The following is a 24,160-nucleotide window of genomic DNA, read 5'->3' as shown; positions in this document are numbered from 1 at the left end:
CTGGTGACAACAGACATGCTAGAAACACAGACATGGTGAAAACACATGTAGTGTCTCTGTCAGTGGCTCAGGCTTAAGCTAATGGCCGCTGTCTGACAGGAGTCAGTATTGAGGGTGTTGAGGGTGTTGTTTTGGCGCTGCGGAGTTATGGGATGTCTGATATGGGCCCACCCTCCATATGTCTGTCAGTCTGTCTGTCCATGTGTGATTTGTTGAGGCCTGAGGACTAACACAAACAAGCACACAAATGTGAACTTACAGGCTTATTGCAATTCATGCAGACTCGATAGAGACGTGTAAGAGAGATGTTTAAGACTCCTCTCTCTATATACAGTCACTCTTTATTATTGCACGCCCGCACGTGCACACATGACTGTGGTTCTGCGAAAATCAGACCGAATCAATGAAATGAAGGGCTGGTTCATTAAGGAAATGGATGTCTGATGAACTCGCTCTCTCTGGGGCCCTGGGTGTTATGGCTGGAAAATGAAATGGAAGATCCTGGCGATCAATCACAGCTAGCTCTTCTCTCTTCACACTAGTCTGAAAAGCCAACTAATTGCTAATTAATGTAATTTAGCAGCTTACGGTATGATGGCTATGATAGAATTTTCCCATATTTGCATTTCAGGCTGTCTCTACCCAGAATGAACATATGTTGTGTGGTCTCTGTCATGGCTTTGGCAATACTGCCGTACAATAACTGACATCAACTTGACTTGACAGTATCTGGCCTAGCAACTGATTCCACAGTCACCACACACAACACGCAGACACCCTCACATATCCATTATCCAAGAAGCCTTACTCCGCAACCCTCCAACCCGCCCCTCCCAGGTCCTCCATCATTGTTAACCTTATTGGCGTTGTCGGCGGTGCTATTCAACCTAGTAGTAAACAATCATAATAATAAGTGCAATTATTATGGTATTGTTCATTTTCAGATGGCCACTGATGGGGCTCTGGTTGTCTGATTGTTTTTAATGGTTTCAACCTGCCTCTCCCTGAGCTCCCAACAATGCTGTGATGAATAGTAGGGTCCATTACTGACGCAGGACCCAGTGTAAATATTGGAAGAACTTAACTTGTTATTTTACTCTGGGGGGGCATTCAATTTCATCACATCCGCAGTGGAATAGACGCTTCTCCCCTCATCTTTCTCAGGGCGTCCACCCAAACAGACAATGTGGAGACTGCCGTGACTGCCAGGATTCGGGAGAGAGAAGGAGAGAAAGAGAGACATGGAGAGAAAGTGATGGCGAGTGAGAGAGAGAGTGAAAGATGGAGAGGGTTTTGATTGAGGAAAAATGGTGATGTCTGGGATCCTCAATTTAATCGCTTTCGAATGGAGCGCTCGAGTGTCCTCTTGGATTCAAGCTTTTATTTATTTGGCTTCTGTTGGACGCTGTCCAGTGTGCCCATTTGTAACTGGAGTCCCTTGTCTAAGCAAAACAGGCCATTAGGCAATGGGAAACACAAGTCCTAAGAATCAGGGACTTGGCGTTAGGGGATACTTTGTGTGTTTTGAGACATTTCTCACACTTCTGAGGTGTGAATGGATATGAAGTGTGTGTGTCTAATATTGTACTGTATGTGCTATCATATGAAGTAATACTATATTCTGCTAAAGTAATCAGGGTCTGTACTGTACATTCAGACCAAGTAATTATTTGTGGTGTGTATGTTTTTTCTATACTCGGGACTCTGTGTGTGTGTGTCTGCCCATGTGGGTGCGTGCGTGCATGTGTGTTTAGAGTAGACCGAGGGGGCATCTGTTTATTTACGTCTCAGGCTGTGTTATTGTTATAAATTCTGATTTGACAGATGTTTTTAGTGGGGTTTCATAACGTTCTGACGGCAGTCTTCTTTGGTGGTGGAGCAAGTCAAATTCGGAGCACCAGACACCGCAACCCCCTCGGAGGATTGGATTTATAGTTTCACATGTCAGTCATGCCAGGGCTGATATATGACTATAAAATATGCCTACAGCCCTATGTCCAAAGCACTCATGTGTACAAACCAAGGGCAAAATTGTGGTGTAGAAATTGGGAGTGGCAGGGGGGGGACAAGATTCTGTCCTGCAATTCTACACAGTTTTGACATGACTAATTATGCCTCTCTTGAGGGGTATTTTTTAAAACACAATATGTGTGTGTGGGGGGGGTGACAGCTAACTTCCTGCAGCTAACTATAGATACATTGGAGAAAGAAACACTTCAAAAAACCCACCACAAATTTGTATCTCAACTTTTTGGGGGGGAAGGAAAATGATTTCACTCATATTGTAATTAATTATAGGTCATCTTTAATAGAAATATGGAAACACTGGACACTTACTTTGGACAAAAATAAGGTCTTTCAACTGTGTAACTGATCAATCCACCATCATACCAGGTCATTTAATGTTTAAACCCCACCATACCAAAAGTATGAATAATATATTTGGCTACAGAAGGGCCAATCTCTTCAGTTTCCATCCAAAAACAAACCTTGTGATGACGTGAACACATAATTGAGGAGTTACTGGCTACTAAAAGTGTCTAGCTTAGCTAATGAACTAGCTATGTCGGTTGCGTCATGCATGACCAGAAGGACACATCGATGAACCACCAAAGGCACACCTCGTTTTTACCACAGTTTTTGAGATAGAGGAGTTGGACCATTTTTCATGAACAAAGTGGGGAAATCTGCACTTACTACAAAGATACCCATCGATTCTTCAAGAATATAACTTACAATTGCCTCAGGAGCTTAGTTCAACTGTCGTACCCCATCAGAACCCAAAATATAAACTTGTTTGACGGCAATGTTTGCAAACACAGTAAATGTAAACAAACACTATAGCCTATAATTTTAATATCATGGATGGTCAGTCTTTGCATCCATACTGTAGCTCTATCTATGAATTTGAGAGTGGTTACATTTCTCCAGACCCATCCCTCAACTACTGATGGCTTTAAAGTGAATTTCCTGTAATTCGACACATTTTGCGACTGCTTATTTCGGGGCCTTCAAAATTATTAAAGAAATTATTGGGAGGGGGACACATCGACCTCTTCTGAGGGGGGGGGGGGGGGCAGATATATGTATAACAGGCTCCTGAGTGGCGCAGCAGTCAAAGGCACTGTATCTCAGTGCTAGAGGCGTCACTACAGACACCCTGGTTCGAATCCAAGCTGTATCATAACCAGCTGTGATTGAGACCCATAGGGTGGCGCACAATTGGCCCAGCGTCTTCCGGGTTTGGCCGGCGCCATTGTAAAGAACAATTATTCCTGGATAAATGAATAAACAAGTTTTTTTTAAATAGCACACAACATACATAGGATCTTCATTTGGAAAAATGATCCCTCAGCAACAGGGAATGTGAATATTTATGTGGATTATAATTAATAAAATTTTTGTAGGGGTTTCCATAAGGGAAAATCAAGTCTGACATTTCAAAGTAGAAATTACAATTATAAAAGTTCTCAAAGTTCTCCTGCAACGGGGTGATCAATTTAAGATCCTACATCCATACAGTACATGTATGTACTGCAGTACATACAGTGCCTTCTGAAAGTTTCAGACCCCTTGGCTTTTTCCACATTTTGTTACGTTACAGCCATATTCTAAAATAGATTACATCGTTTTTTCCTCCTCATCAATCTACACACAATAGCCCATAATGACAAAGCAAAAACGTTTTTGCTAATTTATTTAAAAAACAAAACTGAAATATCACATTAACATAAGTAGTCAGAGCCTTTAATCAGTACTTTGTTGTAACACCTTCAGCAGCAATTACAGCCTGAAGTCTTTTTGTGGTATTTTTTATTTTACCTTTATTTAACCAGGCAAGTCAGTTAAGAACAGATTCTTGTTTTCAATGACGACCTAGGAACAGTGGGTTAACTGCCTGTTCAGGGGCAGAACAACAGATTAGTAACCTTTCAGTTACTAGTCCAACTCTCTAACCACTAGGCTACCCTGCCGCTACAAGCTTGGCACCACTGTATTTGGGGAGTAGGTTAGGTAGGTTGGATGGGAAGTATTGCTGCACAGATATTTTCAGGTCTCTCTAGAGATGTTCGATCAGGTTCAAGTCCGGGCTCTGGATGGGCCACTCAAGGACATTCAGAGACTTGTCCCAAAGCCACTCCTGCATTGTTTTGACTGTGTGCTGCGGGTCTTTGTCCTGTTGGAAGCTGAACCTTCACCCCAGTCTAAGGTCCTGAGCGCCCTGGATCAGATTTTCATCAAGGATCTCTCATCTTTGCCTCTATCCTGACTAGTCTCCCAGTCCGTGCCGCTGAAAAACATCCCCACAGCATAATGCTGCCATCACCATGCTTCACCGTAGGGATGGTGCCAGGTTTCCTCCAGACTCTTTGGCATTCAGGCCAAAGAGTTCAATCTTGGTTTCATCAGACCAGGGAATCTTGTTTCTCATGGTCTGAGTGTTTTAGGTGCCTTTTGGCAAACTCCAAGCGGGCTGTCATGTGCCTTTTACTGAGGGTTCAAAATGGGGGAAAAGTCAAGGGGTCTGAATACTTTCCGAAGGCACTGCATTAACTCCACATACATCTATGTCCAGTGTGCTCAAATCATATTTGACTGTGCATAATATGATGGAAGATATATTAATGTCGAGTGTGCTTAAATCCTAATGTACTGTACACATACAACAGATCATATACATTTATCAGGAATTGATTGTTGTGATGTGAGCTGCTGTCCATGCAGGGGTCATATCAATTTAAAGGAGTCAGGAAGACCAGTAATGTTGTCACAATACTTAGTGTCACGATCACAATACTAAGTGAAATCAAAAGCTTTGTGTGACATAATACACAGTAAAGAATGAATCCAACTCCTATGGAATCAAATATAACACTATTTTGGGGTTTATATAGTCCCGACCCCCATTTAGTCTTAAAACTACTTATGGTCATGGTGTTGATCTTTTTTTATTTTTATTAAAATGGCACGAAATAGAGTAAATATACAACTCTCAGAGAGTTGCTTTAATTGAACTTTTTACTCTTTTCAGTGTGGTTTTTTAATCAACACCCTTGCCATTTTACACTTTCCTGCATTGTTCTGGATTAACCATCAATTCCAGCGCAGTACATTTCTCTTTCAGTTTACTTCCTTTGAGTTATGACGTGTCACACCTTATTTGACTATTTCTTATGTGTCACATTATGGTGGTTTGCAATGTGACGTCTCATCTCTATTGGAATCCAACTCGCAGGAAGATATCCAGCACTTTTGTATCACCCACAACTTGCATTTAGAGTGCCTGACAGCACAGCGAGAAAACACAGTCAATGGAGACTGCATACACCATGTGCAGTACACCTGAATAACTATCTCACTAGCTGTTGCTATAAACCAAACCACTTACACATTGGATTAGTTTTAAAAAGTGTGTTTCTTATCTTTGTGTAGCATAACATCAAAAACAATCAATGCACATGTGAAAACACAGATATTGAAACAAACGATTTTAAAAATCAACCTGCAACAGAGCCTGCTGGGAAATATGACAATGAGGCCCCTCCCACATCTGTGGATAACTCCATAGATTTAACTCCCTGTCTCTACTTACTCTTACCAGAGTTAAAATTACCCAATCCCATGAACTCCAGTTATCAACACTAACTCCAGGGAGCGTACCACTCTTTTGAGGGTTAAGATAACTCGCAATAGTGTCAATTTAACCCCACATTTCATAACACAGATTTTTTAACTCTCCTTGATTTACTGTGTAATGGGAAGAGGGATCAGTTGAACAGGAAGTTAAAATGCTTCTGCCGACACCTGCATTATATCCCTGTCTGTTTGTCTCTGTCTATCTGTTTCAGTTAGTGTCTGGCTGGCCACACAGCCCCTCCCTCCCAGAGCTAAGGTGTCACCAACACCCCCCAGACAGACAGACACACAGAACCTCTGGCCCCCAGACAGCCCACAACCCAACACGTCCATTGCTTTGAAGAATTAAACAAAACCACGTGTGGCAACGGATGTCTGAAAAAAACCTAAGACGTTAGCTCGGCTACACACACGAATCGACACCAAACTTGGTTGCAGTGCAATAGGCAAAGCTTGGAAAGTCCTTCTTGTGCGCCACGGGTTTAAAAAAACATATTTCTCCTTAAATTAATGAGCTAGTCATTTCCATTGTGTGCGGGACACGGCCCTTCCGTAATTAAGGAAACCAAACTGTAGAAAACCTCAGAGACCATCTGTAGGACTGTAATTTACTGCTTACGGCTTCACGGGACAAAAAGGAAATTGAAGTCTAAGATGATATGTTTCAAGAAATGTGTCCAAGCCGACATCAATCACGGCAGATAATTGTAGACAAGCCAGCTGTTTGTTGAGGAGAAGATAATTAATTTAACTTGACAATGCTAGTTACACATCTCCCCTTCTTTAGTAATAATGAACATTTTTGGTACATTTCTATTTCCTGTAGGTTTGTCAAGTTATTCAACTTTAGAGGAAATAATAACCATTGTCTACTCTTGTTTTTTGAGATACGTAAGAAGATGGCCTGTTCAATGGTATATACCCAGTTATGTGGGCAGAGCATTGTGTCATGTGTTTAGGATGCATATTATCCTGTTCTGTACTGAACACAACCACATTATCAGCAGCAGTCCAAAACCTTAAAATAAATAACCCCTAAAGAAATGGTCAACCATCTCTCTGACTTTCAGATTCCTCTGACTTCTCTTATATCACGTCTCTCCCGGTCTTCGTTGGTTTATTTATTCATTCCCTCATTGACGCATTCCTGTATTTGTTTAACTCCTGGCTCTGCGTACAGGCAGGACCCTATCAGTGGATAGCGGGGCGCCCAAGATTAATATTCCAGGGGAGCGTTCGTGCATAGATCCAATAAGCATCCGTAGGTATGATCCATTTGCGGTGCGCACAGAGAGTGGTAAATGGCTTGTGCTTTGATGACGACGCCCCCCACCTCCCTCTCCCTCCCTCCGCCCCCCGCCCTCCAGTCTTAATGAATTGAAAAAGAGCCCTTATTAGAGAGGGAGAAGGGACTCGTGCAGCGCGGCCCCACTCCGCCCGGGAGCAGGTTCAAAAGTTCAGCCCTTTTCCCCGCAGGCAGGGGAGCCTCGACAGCCTCTGCTGTTACTGACACCTCCATTTCTCTAAGCTCCACTCTGTTTGTGGAGAGTCACACACACACACACACACACACACACACACACACACACACACACACATCCTCCACAGCAGACATTTTGAAACCCGAACTCATAAACACAGAACGTACTCACAAAAGTCGTTAAGACACATGATTGCACACCCCCGCATGCACACACACCAATAGGACACATGCATTCACACACCAACCTTTGCACACCTTCAAACAAATGTTGTCCAACTCCCTCTCTCCTCATGCCGCTTCAAGCTACTTCGGCCCTCCACCAGCTCTCCAGAGCTCACCCAGTCTCTCCCTACAAAGTCTTTGTTTGGGCTAGCCTCTTCTCGAGGTTCCGGGTGGAACTCTACTGAATGTAGCCTACGATCACAGCCTCTCTGGCTGGATCCAGAAAGTCTAAGCCACTACTTAGTGTTCAAGTGCACCCTTACTTATGTTACTTACGTATGCTTATGTGCTCTATTCAATGGCCCGATTCCCAGTCAGGTTAAATCCATGAGTGGGTGGCATGGCTGGATCTTCAGATTAGCCCTGATAGCTAGATAGATAGTCTGGATACTTTATGTGGCTTTATGGTTCCCCTCTCTGCCTTTCTGCCAATCCCTTAGCTGGGCACTCTCAAACCCTCTCCTTTCCGCATACATAGGCCCAGTCTATGAGGCCCATGCAGTCACAGTTCAGGCTTGCCAGGGCACGATTGTCAATAGTGTATTCACTCAGGGACTACAGTATCCTGTGTGGTCTGTCTGTTGGAGATTTATTGGGACAAAGTCTTTCCTTACGTGAATATACGTGAATATATACATACATATATATATATATATATACAGTATACAGTGCCTTGCGAAAGTATTCGGCCCCCTTGAACTTTGCGACCTTTTGCCACATTTCAGGCTTTAAACATGAAGATATAAAACTGCATTTTTTTGTGAAGAATCAACAACAAGTGGGACACAATCATGAAGTGGAACAACATTTATTGGATATTTCAAACTTTTTTAACAAATCAAAAACTGAAAAATTGGGCGTGCAAAATTATTCAGCCCCTTTACTTTCAGTGCAGCAAACTCTCTCCAGAAGTTCAGTGAGGATCTCTGAATGATCCAATGTTGACCTAAATGACTAATGATGACATATACAATCTACCTGTGTGTAATCAAGTCTCCGTATAAATGCACCTGCACTGTGATAGTCTCAGAGGTCCGTTAAAAGCACAGAGAGCATCATGAAGAACAAGGAACACACCAGGCAGGTCCGAGATACTGTTGTGAAGAAGTTTAAAGCCGGATTTGGATACAAAAATATTTCCCAAGCTTTAAACATCCCAAGGAGCACTGTGCAAGCGATAATATTGAAATGGAAGGAGTATCAGACCACTGCAAATCTACCAAGACCTGGCCGTCCCTCTAAACTTTCAGCTCATACAAGGAGAAGACTGATCAGAGATGCAGCCAAGAGGCCCATGATCACTCTGGATGAACTGCAGAGATCTACAGCTGAGGTGGGAGACTCTGTCCACAAGTATATTGCACAAATCTGGCCTCTATGGAAGAGTGGCAAGAAGAAAGCCATTTCTTAAAGATATCCATAAAAAGTGTTGTTTAAAGTTTGCCACAAGCCACCTGGGAGACACACCAAACATGTGGAAGAAGGTGCTCTGGTCAGATGAAACCAAAATTGAACTTTTTGGCAACAATGCAAAACGTTATGTTTGGCGTAAAAGCAACACAGCTGAACACACCATCCCCACTGTCAAACATGGTGGTGGCAGCATCATGGTTTGGGCCTGCTTTTCTTCAGCAGGGACAGGGAAGATGGTTAAAATTGATGGGAAGATGGATGGAGCCAAATACAGGACCATTCTGGAAGAAAACCTGATGGAGTCTGCAAAAGACCTGAGACTGGGACGGAGATTTGTCTTCCAACAAGACAATGATCCAAAACATAAAGCAACATCTACAATGGAATGGTTCAAAAATAAACATATCCAGGTGTTAGAATGGCCAAGTCAAAGTCCAGACCTGAATCCAATCGAGAATCTGTGGAAAGAACTGAAAACTGCTGTTCACAAATGCTCTCCATCCAACCTCACTGAGCTCGAGCTGTTTTGCAAGGAGGAATGGGAAAAAATTTCAGTCTCTCGATGTGCAAAACTGATAGAGACATACCCCAAGCGACTTACAGCTGTAATCGCAGCAAAAGGTGGCGCTACAAAGTATTAACTTAAGGGGGCTGAATAATTTTGCACGCCCAATTTTTCAGTTTTTGATTTGTTAAAAAAGTTTGAAATATCCAATAAATGTCGTTCCACTACATGATTGTGTCCCACTTGTTGTTGATTCTTCCCAAAAAAATACAGTTTTATATCTATATGTTTGAAGCTTGAAATGTGTCAAAAGGTCGCAAAGTTCAAGGGGGCCGAATACTTTCGCAAGGCACTGTATATATATATATATATATATATATATATATATATATATATATATATATATATATATATATATATATATATATATATATATACACACACACACACTGAGTGTACAAAACATTATGACCACCTGCACTTTCCATAACGTAGACTGACCAGGTGAAAGCAATGATCCCTTATGGATGTCACTTGTTAAATCCACTTCAATCAGTGTAGATGAGACAGGTTAAAGATGAAGGATATTTAAGTCTTGAGACAAGTGAGACATAGATTGTGTATGTGTGCCATTCAGAGGGTGAATGGGTAAGACAAAATATTGAAGTGCCTTTGAAAAGGGGTATGGAAGTAGGTGCGAGGTGCACCGGTTTGTGCTGGGGTTTTCATGACCGGTTGTATCAAAAATGGTCCACCACCCAAAGGACATCCAGCCAACAGTGGGACGCATTGGAGTCAGAATGGGCCAGCATTCTTGTGGAACGCTTTTGACACCTTGCAGAGTCCATGCCCCAACAAATTGAGGCTATTCTGAGGGCAAGGGGGGGCAACTCAATATAAGGATGGTGTTCTTAATGTTTTGTACACTCAGTGTATGAACTCTCATGCACAGACACTTACATATTTCATGCAAAGGCACTTACATATCTCCACGAACCTTCTTCAGGGAATATATATATATGGGGAAATCAAAAGGACCTCAGAAAGAAATTGTAGACCTCCACAAGTCTGGTTCATCCTTGGGAGCAATTTCCAAAGGCCTGAAGGTACCACGTTCATCTGTACAGGCAATAGTACGCAAGTATAAACACCATGGGACCACGCAGTCGCCATGCCGCTCAGGAAGGAGATGTGTTCTATCTCCTAGAGATGAACGTACTTTGTTGCAAAAAGCGCAAATCAGTCCCAAAACAACAGCAAAGGACCTTGTGAAGATGCTGGAGGAAACAGGTACAGAAGTATCTATATCCACAGTAAAACGAGTCCTATATCGACATAACCTGAAAGGCCACTCAGCAAGGAAGACACCACGGCTCCAAAACCGCCATAAAAAAGCCGGATTACGGTTTGCAACTGCACATGGGGACAAAGATCGTACTTTTTGGAGAAATGTCCTCTGGTCTGAGGAAACATTAATTCAACTGTTTGGCCATAATGACCATCGTTATGTTTGGAGGAAAAAGGGGGAGGCTTGCCAGCCAAAGAACACCGTGAAGCACAGGGGTGGCAGTGTCATGTTGTGGGGGTGCTTTGCTGTAGGAGGGTCTGGTGCACTTCACAAAATAGATGGCAAGGAAAATGATGTGGATATATTGAAGCAACATCTCAAGACATCAGTTAAAGCTTGGTCGTAAATGTGTCTTCCAAATGGACAATGACACCAATCATATTTCCAAAGTTGTGGCAAAATGGCTTAAGGACAATAAAGTCAAAGTATTGTAGTGGCCATCACAAAGCCCTGACCACAAAGTCACCCAAGTCCCTTCAGCCCACAAATGCAGACCCACCCCACAGCCATGAAGCCCCGATAATGCTTTCTCTCACTGCTATGGTCTCTGGTTGTTTCAGAATGGATTAGTATAGTCATTGTGATAAGGCCTTTTCCAGTTAAGCAGCATCCTACTTGGTCTAAGACTGAATATATACAGAAGACTGTATATATTCAGGCTTTTACTCTGGCCAAGCACCAAATAATATCATGATTCAAATAAAGATTGGTTGAACTCAGGGGCGGACTGGGACAGAATTTCTGCCTTGGCATTTCAGCCACACCAGCCCACATCATGCCTTATAAATGGTTTATCACAGACTCTTATAGATGACCATCTGCTTATATAATACATTATAGCAGCCCAACGACGTATTTCAAATGAGTGTATTTCAAGTGTTGCTCCCTGCCCACTTTAGTGTTTAAATGTTACACTACATATAATTCAATTGAAGGAAACATAGAGAAAAGGAGACAGAGCGACTGCCAGTTCCTTAATGTTTTGGCTGTAGCCAATGGCGTTCTCTCTCTCTCTCTCTCTCTCTCTCTCTCTCTGAATTCTGAATACTAAATTCAATATGCAACCTTCTGTGTCTGTAAAAGAACGATGCCGGGACTAGTTTATTTCTAGCGCTGTGCTTCGTTTGATAGTGCCGCGCTCGTACACGTATCTTTCGGCCAAGAATTGACAGGCCTTTCAGCGAATGAAAAAAGCGGGAGAAAGGCGGGACTTTTCAGCCTTCAGTGCAGGGGGCTTTGTAACGTAATCCGACACCAGAATCACGTGTTACTACAGTTTATAAACTCACTCGCTGGGCTGAAGAGACTGAGATTCAGAAGCGAATAAACATTGATAAAACAATTTCAAATACACAGACAGTCCTCGCATTTACCTTTTATTGTAATACATGATGACTTGCGATAAGTAAAAAGCCCTGTATACATTTCTAGTAGATGACTGTTGCCTTACCTATGTGTTATAAAAGCCAATCTAACAATTTGTTAGTTTATATTCTAAGTAGTCTAGTGTCTAAATGTTCCCCCCGGACTCCCCCTTCCCTAATTAGCCTACTATAGTAGGTATGAAATATATTCCAGACAATATACAACCAAAATATTAGGCCTAACTGTCAGCAGTTTTGCTACATGAGCTTGGTTAGTGTGCGTGAGTGTGTCTTTCTCTGTTTTCTTCCTACCTCGACTGCACCACATCAGCTGATCTGTCATTTCGTACAGACACATACACAGCACTCAGACCAGCAGAACCAGAACTTTTAGCAAATAAGTTGGTTCATTTCACACATTTAGCAGCGTCGGCTTCAAGCCCTTTTTTGGTCTCTAACTTTGTCGGAACCACCCTTCCATTTTTCTGTTTTGACTGAGTGACTGACGGAGTCAGAGTGGGTCTCACTCCTTTTGACGATGAGCATCAGATAACCGTGCCGGCCTTTCTTGGAAAGGGGGCCGGCCGTTGCCCACTGGTCAGCCAAATGCTTAATATTGACAATTATAACAAGAGAGAAATCATTAAGTCATTAAAAAACAGGGACATGGGCCAAATTTTTTTTTTGCAATTTTGAACCGCCCACCCTAATAAAAGATGGTTCGGCCCTTCTGGCATTTGCCCGAATTTCCAGACAGCCAATCTGCCCATGGTTGAACTTGAAACAGGTGTATCAAAGCTGGGCTGTAACAAAACCCTCCACAGCTGCCCTCCAAGACAGGAGATGTCCTTTTTCAATTCAGTAGGATCCTATCGGGTTCTAAGTAGAACCCCTTGACCCCAGAGCAGCAGCCAGAAAGGTGTGAGTGTGTGTGCTTTTTTACTCCGGCGTGACAGAGTGGAGGAATTACCCAGGGCTGCATGGGTTATTATTTATCCACTGTTGATGTTGAGCAAGCTTCAGGAACAAGGGTTTTAGCTGCATGCCTCGACGAATCATGCTTACCGAATCAATACAGAATTTGGTCCGTTTCTCACATATGCCAAACCTCTGTGTAGGGGTTTCACCGACACTGTAGTGAGTGGAAACAAAATAAAACACTACGATAAGCCATTTTGTTTGGAACTGGAATTTGAAAATAGATTCATTCTAGATTGGATTTGCTTATTGACGCTTATTGATGTTGCTTAATGATTATGAAAGCTCCTATATTGTAGCTTACCCTGCATATATTTATATAAAATATACTGAACAGAAATATAAACGCAACATGTAAAGTGTTGGTCCCATGTTTCTGCAATAAAATATCCCGAAAATGTTCCATATGCACAAAAAGCATATTTATCTCAAATCCCTGTTAGTGAGCATTTCTCCTTTGCCAAGATAATCCATCCACCTGACAGGTGTGGCATATCAAGAAGCTGATTAAACAGCAAGGTCATTACACAGGTGTACCTGGTGCTGGGGACAATACAAGGCCACACTAAAATGTGCAGTTTTGTCACACAACACAATGCCACAGATGTCTCACGTTAAGAGGGAGCGTAAAATTGGCTCAGTCAGTAAAATCAATGAAATTGTTGCATGTTGCTTTTATATTTCTGTTCAGTTGTATATTTCTGTTCACATTTCAATGATAACGGCATCAGAATATGTGTTCATGAGTGTTGCTTGAGGACCAAGGAAAAGCAAAAATATACCTTGGGGTGAAACATGCTGTGGATTCCATCAACTGACAGTATGAGATGCATACCTAAAGGTAAAATAATCTTAACCTAACTATTCTTATTCTATACAACATTTATCAAAGTGGCATCCACTTAGAGTATGGAGGGAAGAGCCTGACCTATTTCGTGTTTGTTAGTTTTAGCTAGTTAGTTTAGTTTTAGCAGGTGTGTAATTAATAAAGTTTGTTTGAATTCTCCCTCTGGGTAGATAATGAGCAGACATGCCAGGTCCTAGTTAGCTGTCTTTTCTGCCTGAACAGAAGGAGGAAAAACACTTAACATGCATGCAGCCTTCTGGACTTTGTGAAAGAGCAGAAGAAACCAGAAGACCCTCTGTTCAGGGAGGGGGAAAGGGAACAAATGGAAAAAAATAGAAAAAGGGAGAGAGAGAGAGTCCAGACACACACACACACACACACACACACACACACACGCGCGCACGCACGCACACGCGCACGCACACACGCACACACACGCACACAAACTCAGTCACACACACACACACACACACACACACACACACGCACAAACTCAGTCACACACACACACACACACACACGCACAAACTCAGTCACACACACACACACACACACACACACACACACACACACACACACACACACACACACACACACACACACACACACACACACACACACACACACACACACACACACACACACACACACACACACACACACACACACACACACACACACACACCGAAAGCTCCATCTGCAGTGTGTGAAGGCAGGGTAAAAAATATCAGCCCAGCGGTTTCCAATCTGGCTGCTGGCTGTCTGCTCCTCAGATGGATGGAGAAACAGTGTACGGAGGCCGGTTCACCAGGAGGTCATCCTTCCCAGGTATCTCCTGCTCTCAGTATATGCACGCACGCACGCACACACACACACACACACATACACACAGTCACACACACAGAGTTCAACCGTCCGTCCCCCACGCACACACAAACACACCAGTCCTCCTCCCTCCCTCCTGCCTCCCTTTGCAAATGAGAATGAGATTTTTCTCCCCATTTGAGATTTATGAAATGTCGATGCTCGGCCAGGTGCCCCTGCTGCTTTGCTGGGGGAATAAATGGTGCTTCCATAGGCATGACAGCCTGCGCACAGACAGCCAGGGAAGGTGTATATATCTCGGCCCTGCCAGAGAAAAGGGACTCTAACCACATTGATTCTTTTTCCCTCTTTCGTTTTCCTCCCTTCTCCTCCAGTTTGAGTGCGCTGGTGTGTGTAAAGTGTGTGTGCATTATGTGTGTGTCTGTGTAAAAAGGGGTGGGGAGGGCAGAATCAATGGGATTTTTCTTAATTATAAATGATTTACAGTATCTGTGGAAGTGGCCTCTATCCCGCGCTGATCTAATAACCCCACCCAGGCTGGTAGGCAGGCACACACACACACACACACACACACACACACACACACACACACACACACACACACACACACACACACACACACACACACACACACACACACACACACACACACTTGCATGTACATGCACATACAAAAGAAACAGTCACACTTGTGATCATTCACATGTGTGTTCATACACTGTAGAGCTACGAGAAGTGTACAGCGCATGTCAGAAACACACAGTCATCTCCCGGGTACTGTATTAAAGTACCATCGGTTCTGCTAATAAAGAACAGTACAGATAGCTCACATTCTCTAATCAGTTTGGTCATACTGTACACCAGGGCTGCACTACTCAAGTCCTCAAGGGCTACATTGCCATTGGCAGTTTAACATGAGGGAGTAAAGACAGGAGACAGAAAGAGGGAAATAAATGTCTGTTTTATTGGACATGAAATGTCTTTGTATTTCGTTTTGCTGTCTTTTTGTAGTGGAAAAACGTGAGCAAAAATACGCAAATAATAATATTGTGGTCCTGTTATATTGGCTTTAAAAAAAATTGAACTTTATTTCATCCGAGCCCCAAGTGGTTAAATAGGAAATTAGTAGGACCCTCTGAAATGCAAATACAGACAGACACACAACCAGCGAACCAAAATGGGTTCCTAGAACAAATGATTTGCACCCTAATACAACCATTATCTGAATGTCAGCACAGCTGGACAGTTTTAGTGTTTAGGGAACCTACTTTATCTCTTGTCAACAATGTTCCCACAACCTAAAGAAACATTCTGCGAAGGTTTAAATAACCGACAAAATGTGTTCGGGGTATTTTCTTGTAACATCAGATGATTTTTTTTTTTTGCATCCTAAAATAAACAAAATCAAATCAAATCAAATTGTATTGGTCACATACGCATGGCTAGCAGATGTTATTGCGAGTGTAGCGAAATGCTTGTGCTTCTAGTTCCAACAGTGCAGCAATATCTAACATGTATTCGAACAATTCCACAACAACTACCTAATACACATAAATCTAAGTAAAGGAATGGAATAAGAATATGTACATATAAATACATGGATGAGCACTGGCAGAGGCAAGATGCAATGGATGGTATAAAATACAGTATATACAATTGAGATGAGTAATGCAAGATATGTAAACATTATTAAAGTGGCATTATTAAAGTGACTAGTGATCCATATATTAAAGTGGCCAATGACTTCAAGTCTGTGTGTAGGCAGCAGCCTCTCTGTGTTAGTGATGGCTGTTTAACAGTCTGATGGTCTTGAGATAGAAGCTGTTTTTCAGTCTCTCGGTCCCAGCTTTAATGCACCTGTACTGACCTCGCCTTCTGGATGGCAGAGGGGTGAACAGGCGGCGGCTCTCGTGGTTGTTGTCCTTGATGATCTTTTTGGCCGTACTGTGACATCGGGTGCTGTAGGAGTCCTGGCGGGCAGGTAGTTTGTCCCCGGTGATGGCTTGTGCAGACCACACCACATTGTATGAACATTGTATAAACATCCGTACAACTGAACAGTTTTTCATGTTTTGGGAACATGTCTTTTATGATGTCCCCACAATGTTCATTAATCACAGTACTCCATTTTGTTTATTTTGTTTATCTGTCGGCCCCAGCATCAAACTCAGGCCCTGTGTGTAGTTAACTGACCCTCTCTGCCCATTCATCGCCATTTTACCTGTTGTTGTTGTCTTAGCTGATTAGCTGTAGGTTTCTTACCTGTTGTTGACTTAGCTAGCTCTCCCAATCAACACCTGTGATTGCTTTAGGCCTCGCTTTATGTCTCTCTCTAATGTCAATATGTCTTGTATACTGTTGTTTGGGATAGTTATCATTGTTTTAGTTCACGGCGGAGCCCCTAGTCCCACTCAACATGCCTCAGATGCCTCTTTTGTCCCACCTCCTACACATGCGGTGACCTCACCCAGCATAACTAGTGTGTCCAGAGTTGGAACCTCTCTTATCACTCAATGCCTAGGTTTACCTCCACTGTACCCGCACCTTAAAATACCCCTGTTTGTGCATTATGTCCTGAATCTATCCTAGCATGCCCAGAAATCTGCTCCTTTTATTCTCTGTCCCCAACGCACTAGACCACCAGTTGATAGCCTTTACCCGTACCCTCATCCTACTCCTCCTCTGTTCCTCGGGTGATGTGGAGGTTAACACAAGCCCTGCGTGTCCCCAGGCGCTCTCATTCGTTGACTTCTGTAACCATAAAAGCCTTGGTTTCATGCATGTTAACATCAGAAGCCTCCTCCCTAAGTTTGTTTTACTCACTGCTTTAGCACACTCTGCCAACCCTGATGTCCTTGCCGTGTCTGAATCGTGACTTAGGAGGGCCACCAAAAATTCTGAGATTTCCAACCCCAACTACAACATTTTCCGTCAAGATAGGACAAGTTGCAATCTACTGCAGAGATTGACAGAACTTTGCAGGCTTTCTTTCCAGGTCTATGCCCAAACAGTTTGTGCTTCTAATTTTTTTAATTAAACTCTCCAGAAATAAGTCTATCACTGTTGTCGCCTGTTATAGACCCCACTCAGCTCCCAGCTGTACCCTGGACACCATATGTGAATTGATTGTCCCCCATCTATCCCATCTATCAGAGTTCGTTGTTCGCTGGCCTAAACTGGGATATGCTTAACACTAGATGCCGTCAATCTCACACAAATTATCAAGGAACCCACCAGGTATAACCCTAAATCTGTAAACATGGGCACCCTCATAGATATTATCCTGACCAACTTGCCCTCCAAATACACCTCTGCTGTTTTCAATCAGGATCTCAGCGATCACTGCCTCATTGCCTACATCGCCTATGGGTGTGCGGTCAAACGACCACCCCTCATCACTGTCAAATGCTCCCTAAAACACTTCTGCGAGCAGGCCTTTCTAATTAACCTGGCCCGGGTATCCTGGAAGGATATTGACCTCATACCGTCAGTAGAGGATATCTGGTCGTTCTTTAAAAGCCTTTTCCTCACCATCTTAAATAAGCATGCCCCTTTCAAAAAATGTAGAACTAAGAACAGATATAGCCCTTGGTTCACTCCAGACCTGTCTGCCCTCAACCAGCACAACAACATTCCGTGGCGGACTTCACTAGCATCGAATAGTCCCTGCAATATGCAACTTTTCAGGGAAGTCAGGAACCAATACACACAAGCAGTTAGGAAAGCAAAGGCTAGCTTTTTCAAACAGAAATTTGCATCCTGTACCACAAACTCCCAAAAGTTCTGGGACACTGTAAAGTCCATGGAGAATAAGAACACCTCCTCCCATCTGCCCACTGCACTGAGGCTAGGAAACACTGTCACCACAATAAATCCACGATAATGGAGAATTTCGATAATAATTTCTCTACTGCTGGCCATGCTTTCCTCCTGGCTACCCCAACCCCGGCAAACAGCTCAGCAACCCCCGCAGCTACTTTCCCAAGCCTCCGCAGCTTCTCCTTCACCCAAATCCAGATAGCAAATGTTCGGAAAGAGCTGCAAAACATGGACCCGTACAAATCAGCTGGGCTAGACAATCTGGACCCTCTCTTTCTAAAATGATCTGCCGCCATTGTTGCAACCCCTATTACCAGTCTGTTCAACCTCTCTTTTGTATGGCCTGAGATCCCTAAAGAATGGAAAGCTGCAGCGGTCATCCCCCTCTTCAAAGGGGGTGACACTCTAGACCCAAACTGTTACAGACCTATATCCATCCTGCCCTGCCTTTCTAAAGTCTTCAAAAGCCAAGTTAACAAACAGATCACTGACCATTTCGAATCCCACCGTACCTTCTCCGCTTTGCAATCCGGTTTCCGAACTGGTCACGGGTGCACCTCAGCCACGCTCAAGGTACTAAACGATATCATAACCGCCATCAATAAAAGACAGTACTGTGCACCCGTCTTCATCGACCTGGCCAAGGCTTTCGAATCTGTCAATCACCGCCTTCTTATTGGCAGACTCGACAGCCTTGGTTTCTCAAATGACTGCCTCACCTGGTTCACCAACTACTTCTCAGATTGAGTTCATTGTGTCAAATCGGATGGCCTGTTGTCCGGACTTCTGGCAGTCTCTATGGGGGTACCACAGGGTTCAATTCTCGGGCCCACTCTTTTCTCTGTATATATCAACGATGTCGCTCTTGCTGCGGGTGATTCCCTGATCCACCTCTACGCACATGACACCATTCTGTATACATCTGGCCCTTCTTTGGACACTGTGTTAACAAACCTCCAAACAAGCGTCAATGCCATACAACACTCCTTCCGTTGCCACCAACTGCTTTTAAACGCTACTAAAACTAAGTGCATGCTCCTCAACCGATGGCTGCCTGCACCCGCCTGCCCGACTAGCATCACTACTCTGGACAGTTCTGACTTAGAATATGAGGACAACTACAAATACCTAGGTGTCTGGCTAGACTGTAAACTCTCCTTCCAGACTCATATTAAACATCTCCAATCCAAAAGTAAATCTAGAATCGGCTTCCTATTTCGCAACAAAGCCTCCTTCATTCACGCTGCCAAACATACCCTCGTAAAACTGACAATCCTACCGATCCTCTACTTCGGCGATGTCATTTACAAAATAGCCTCCAACACTCTACTCAGCAAGCTGGATGTAGTCTATCACAGTGTCATCTGTTTTGTCACCAAAGCCTCATATACCACCCACCACTGCAACCTGTATGCTCTCGTCGGCTGGCCTTTGCTAGGTAAAGCTCCACCTTATCTCAGCTCGCTGGTCACCATAACAACACCCACCTGTAGTACGCGCTCCAGCAGGTATATCTCACTGGTCATCCCCAAAGCCAACATCTCCTTTGGTTTCCTTTCCTTCCAGTTCTCTGCTGCCAATGACTGGAAGGAATTGCAAAAATTGCTGAAGTTGGAGACTTATATCTCCTTCACTAACTTTAAGCATTAGCTATCTGAGCAGCTTACTGATCGCTGCAGCTGTAAACAGCCCATCTGTAAATAGCCCATTCAATCTACCTACCTCATCCCCATATTGTTTTTATTTACTTTTTTGTTCTTTTGCACACCAGTATTTCTACTTGCTCATCATCATCTCCACATCTATCACTCCAGTGTTAATTTGCTAAATTATAATTATTTGCTACTGTGGCCTATTTATTGCCTTACTTCCTCACGCCATTTGCACAAACTGTATACATACTTTTCTATTGTGTTATTGACTGTAGGTTTGTTTATTCCATGTGTAAATCCGTGCTGTTGTTTGTGTTGCACTGCTTTGCCTTATCTTGGCCAGGTCGTAGTTGTAAATGAGAACTTGTTCTCAACTGGCCTACCTGGTTAAATGAAGGTGAAATAAAAATAGTAAAAAATAAAAAAATGTTCCCACCAGACTGTCCCCACATCCGAATGAAGCATTTGTGTATTATGATGACATTTGCCGCAACCTAACGAATGTCCTGAGAACACTCACAGAACCAATTTTGGTTTGCTGGGTAAACATTACTGGTACATTGTGTTACTACTATATTATCTGGAATCCTAATGAGAACTTTCGGGGGAATGTTCTGTGGCGGTTGTTACAGATTTTGGGGAATGTTAGGAGAACATTCCAATGGTATTTAATCAAATAAAAAAACATTTTAAAGAAAAATATTTTGTTTTCAAAAACATTCTTTGAAAGCTTTTGGGATGTTATCATCCTACTTTTAGATTAAACCACAAGTAGAACTTAATGGGAATCTTAGCTAATGTTCTGGGAATGTTCCCGGTTTTCTGGGCACACACACACACACACGCACACACACACACACACAGGTGCTAAAGTTACTGTACTCGTCCCTTTGTGTGGTTTGCTGCCCATTTGGGGCTGCACTTTATTACAGCAATTACTATTTTACGAACCTATTATTGGAGTATAAAAATGTGAGAGGTACACGGCTTACACGTCTGCTCTGAGAAGAGAGGGAGAGAGGGGCAGGGAGGAGAGCCGAGGGGAGGATAATAAAGAAAAAGGTGAAAGAAAAGAAAGCAAAGGAATCAATCATATCCTGTTTCAAGCAACAGGCATTCATAGGCCTGGGCGGCAGGTAGCCTAGTGGTTAGAGCACTGGACTAGTAACTGAAAAGTTGCAAGATCGAATCTCCGAGCTGGCAAGGTAAAAATATGTCGTTCTGCCCCTGAACAAGGCAGTTAACTCACTGTTCCTAGGCCGTCATTGAAAAATAAGAATTTGCTCTTAACTGACTTGCCTAGTCAAATAAAATAAAAATATGTACTTGAAGTCTAACATCCATTCTGTACAGTAACGCAAATTAAAATCCTACAGTACACAGTGTACTGTTGTCTGCATCAATCTGGATGTTGAGTCATCGTTCACTATGGTCAAACTTCAAATATATCGCCTGTTCTATACATAATGTTGCCTCTGAATGGCCAGGATGCTAGAATCAGGATACGTGTGTAGCCTGTCGTGTCTCAGCCCAACAGGGAAGTTCACAAAGAGGGGGAGGTTAGGGCGGAGGGCTGGGAGGGAGGTGGTTGGGGTGGGGGTTAGGGAGGGTGTTGGAGTTATGGGATCTCCCCCTCTCTCTCACTAACAATGGGGATGGCTTCAGACTGTCAACCTGGTGAAAAATTGACTTCCTGTCCCGGCTCGCAAACAGCAGGAAGTGGCTTAGAGAGAGAGAGAGCCACGCACACAAGAGCAGGCGGGACAATGGGGGATACAGAGAAGAGACACAGACATCTACGTGTCTGTGTGTGTGTATTTTTGCATGGGTGTACCAGATGTAATGTATGTGTGTGTGTTTCTCCTGTTTTCCGTTCCCTCTCCGTCAATCCCAATCCCACCACACTGGTCTGGTGCTGTGCCTACCCGGCCAGGTTCAGGTTTAAGAGCTGAGAGTGAGGGATGGTTCTTTCTCCTCTGACCCGGTCATGCCCTGCCTATGCCCTTCTTATTCAAACATGGCTCCCACAGATGTGCTCTGCATCACATGAGAGCGAGAGAGAGAGAGAGAGAGAGAGAAGATGGGCGACATGAGGAGAGAGGAAGATGGAGATGCTGACTGAGAGGAGGAGTTGATGAGGGGAAAGAGACGGAGGTAGAAAGATAGAAGAGAGTAAAGGAGAGAGGGAGAAAGAATGTGGAAGGGGCCATTGAGGTAAAGGGCTGGTCACGGTATCACAGGGTGAGCATGAATGCAGTGCGGGGGAGGTGGAGGGATACATTCTCGGCCAGCTCGTGAGACTGTGCCTCTACTCACGAGTGACTTATGTTCATAAACGTGCAAAAGCACACTCGTACACGAACGTGTACATGCTGCACATGTGTAACCTTGTACAGCTTTCATGACTGTGCTCAAGTGAAATGCATGCAGTTGCATACGTACAGTACAGATTTATTGCCATACAGATTCATGCAGTATACTTTGTCAGTGTGCCTTTACCATGAACAAATCATCCCTATCACCTGGGAAATACATGTCATGTGTTAGAGATACAGCACAACCATCCTGTATTTGATTTATTTATTTCCAAGGTCATTATAACTATTTTGGCTTTCTTCAACTGTTTGGTTGTCCTGGCAACCACTGTGTGCTTCTGGTCCAAACTGACCTCGGGAACACACATATTTGCATGCATACAAATGTGTATAGTTTTACAAAATACTCTCATTACATTTGTTTTCAATAGATTTGTACTACTAAATTTTGACAGCACTTCATTTCCATGACTAGAATTTGCTTAGTAGTAAATTGTACTTACTGAAGTAATGGACTAAATGCTCTAAACTAGATTTTATTAGCTAATAAATCCATTTTGAATGTGATCTACAGTATGTAGCTAGAGGTACATATTGACTACTGGATTGAATGAAATAAAACTAATCATAGTGGTCTATTATTTTCTATTACATTTTTTATTATAATAAGAATGTTAAGCCAAATAATAACTTCCTATTTTTTAAATTGCGGTCATCAATTAAAATGTACATTTGAGCTGTAAATTAAATATTTGATACCTGAATAGTTAAAACATGACAGATCGTTTAACATGAATAGATTCCATTGAAAAATATTTTTCATGCAATTGTGTTTTTTCTCTGTGTTCTTTCCATGTATTTTGCAAAGCAAATAATACCATAATAAATGTTTGCGCAAATTATACAATACATAATGATCCATATATATTTTTTTAACCAAATAATAGTTTTTTATCATTTTACATTATTCGTTTTTCACAATGCTTTGCTAATAACCAACGGAGAACATGACAATTGCTGCAGTACTGTATTGAGTTGTACAGTGCATACTGGAAAAACAACCAATCACTTTCCCTGTGTTCATGTAAGGAATACATATATTTAGATGATATTTGTATTGACCTCTCCTGATGGAGATTGTTCACCCGATTTGTGAAAACGGCTTAAATGTGGTCGTCTCTACCTTAGCTCTCATTCACTGCTGTCAGCACCACTGTGGGAATGGAAATATGCAAGGGGAAAATGCCACCAAATTCCTGGGGTCGGAAAGTTCAAGTATGCTTGGAGTACAAAGATGATCCCTGCGTCGTTAACGGCAATTTATAGATAAGAGGGCACTTAAAAGTATTTTACTGTTCCATTGTTGTTTATTTACCGATTTGATATCTTTCCTTTTATGATTTATACAAATGAACACGGAGACGGTATTTTCTTAGTACCAATAAGTAAAACAAACAAAATGAGATCTTTGAATATAATCATTTGATTTATTTTTTGGAAATACGCATCAAAAGACAAACAACAAGTACCGGTATGTAATTAGAATGGAAAACAAATATTAACTTGCTTCAACTTTAGTCTATCATTTGAAATTGTATCTAAAAAACAAGAGAGTGAACACTATTGTGACAGACACCTGTTTATTTATATCCCATTGCCCTGTGGGTCACTTAATTCCAGTATACAAATGAAAATATCCTGAATACCTGAACGAATACACAAATCCAGCTGTGTTTCCAGGACGTCCACAGT

The sequence above is a fragment of the Oncorhynchus mykiss genome, chromosome 13, assembly GCF_013265735.2.
Source record: "Oncorhynchus mykiss isolate Arlee chromosome 13, USDA_OmykA_1.1, whole genome shotgun sequence".
NCBI lineage: Eukaryota > Metazoa > Chordata > Actinopteri > Salmoniformes > Salmonidae > Oncorhynchus > Oncorhynchus mykiss.
Note: the sequence above shows the minus strand (reverse complement) of the source record.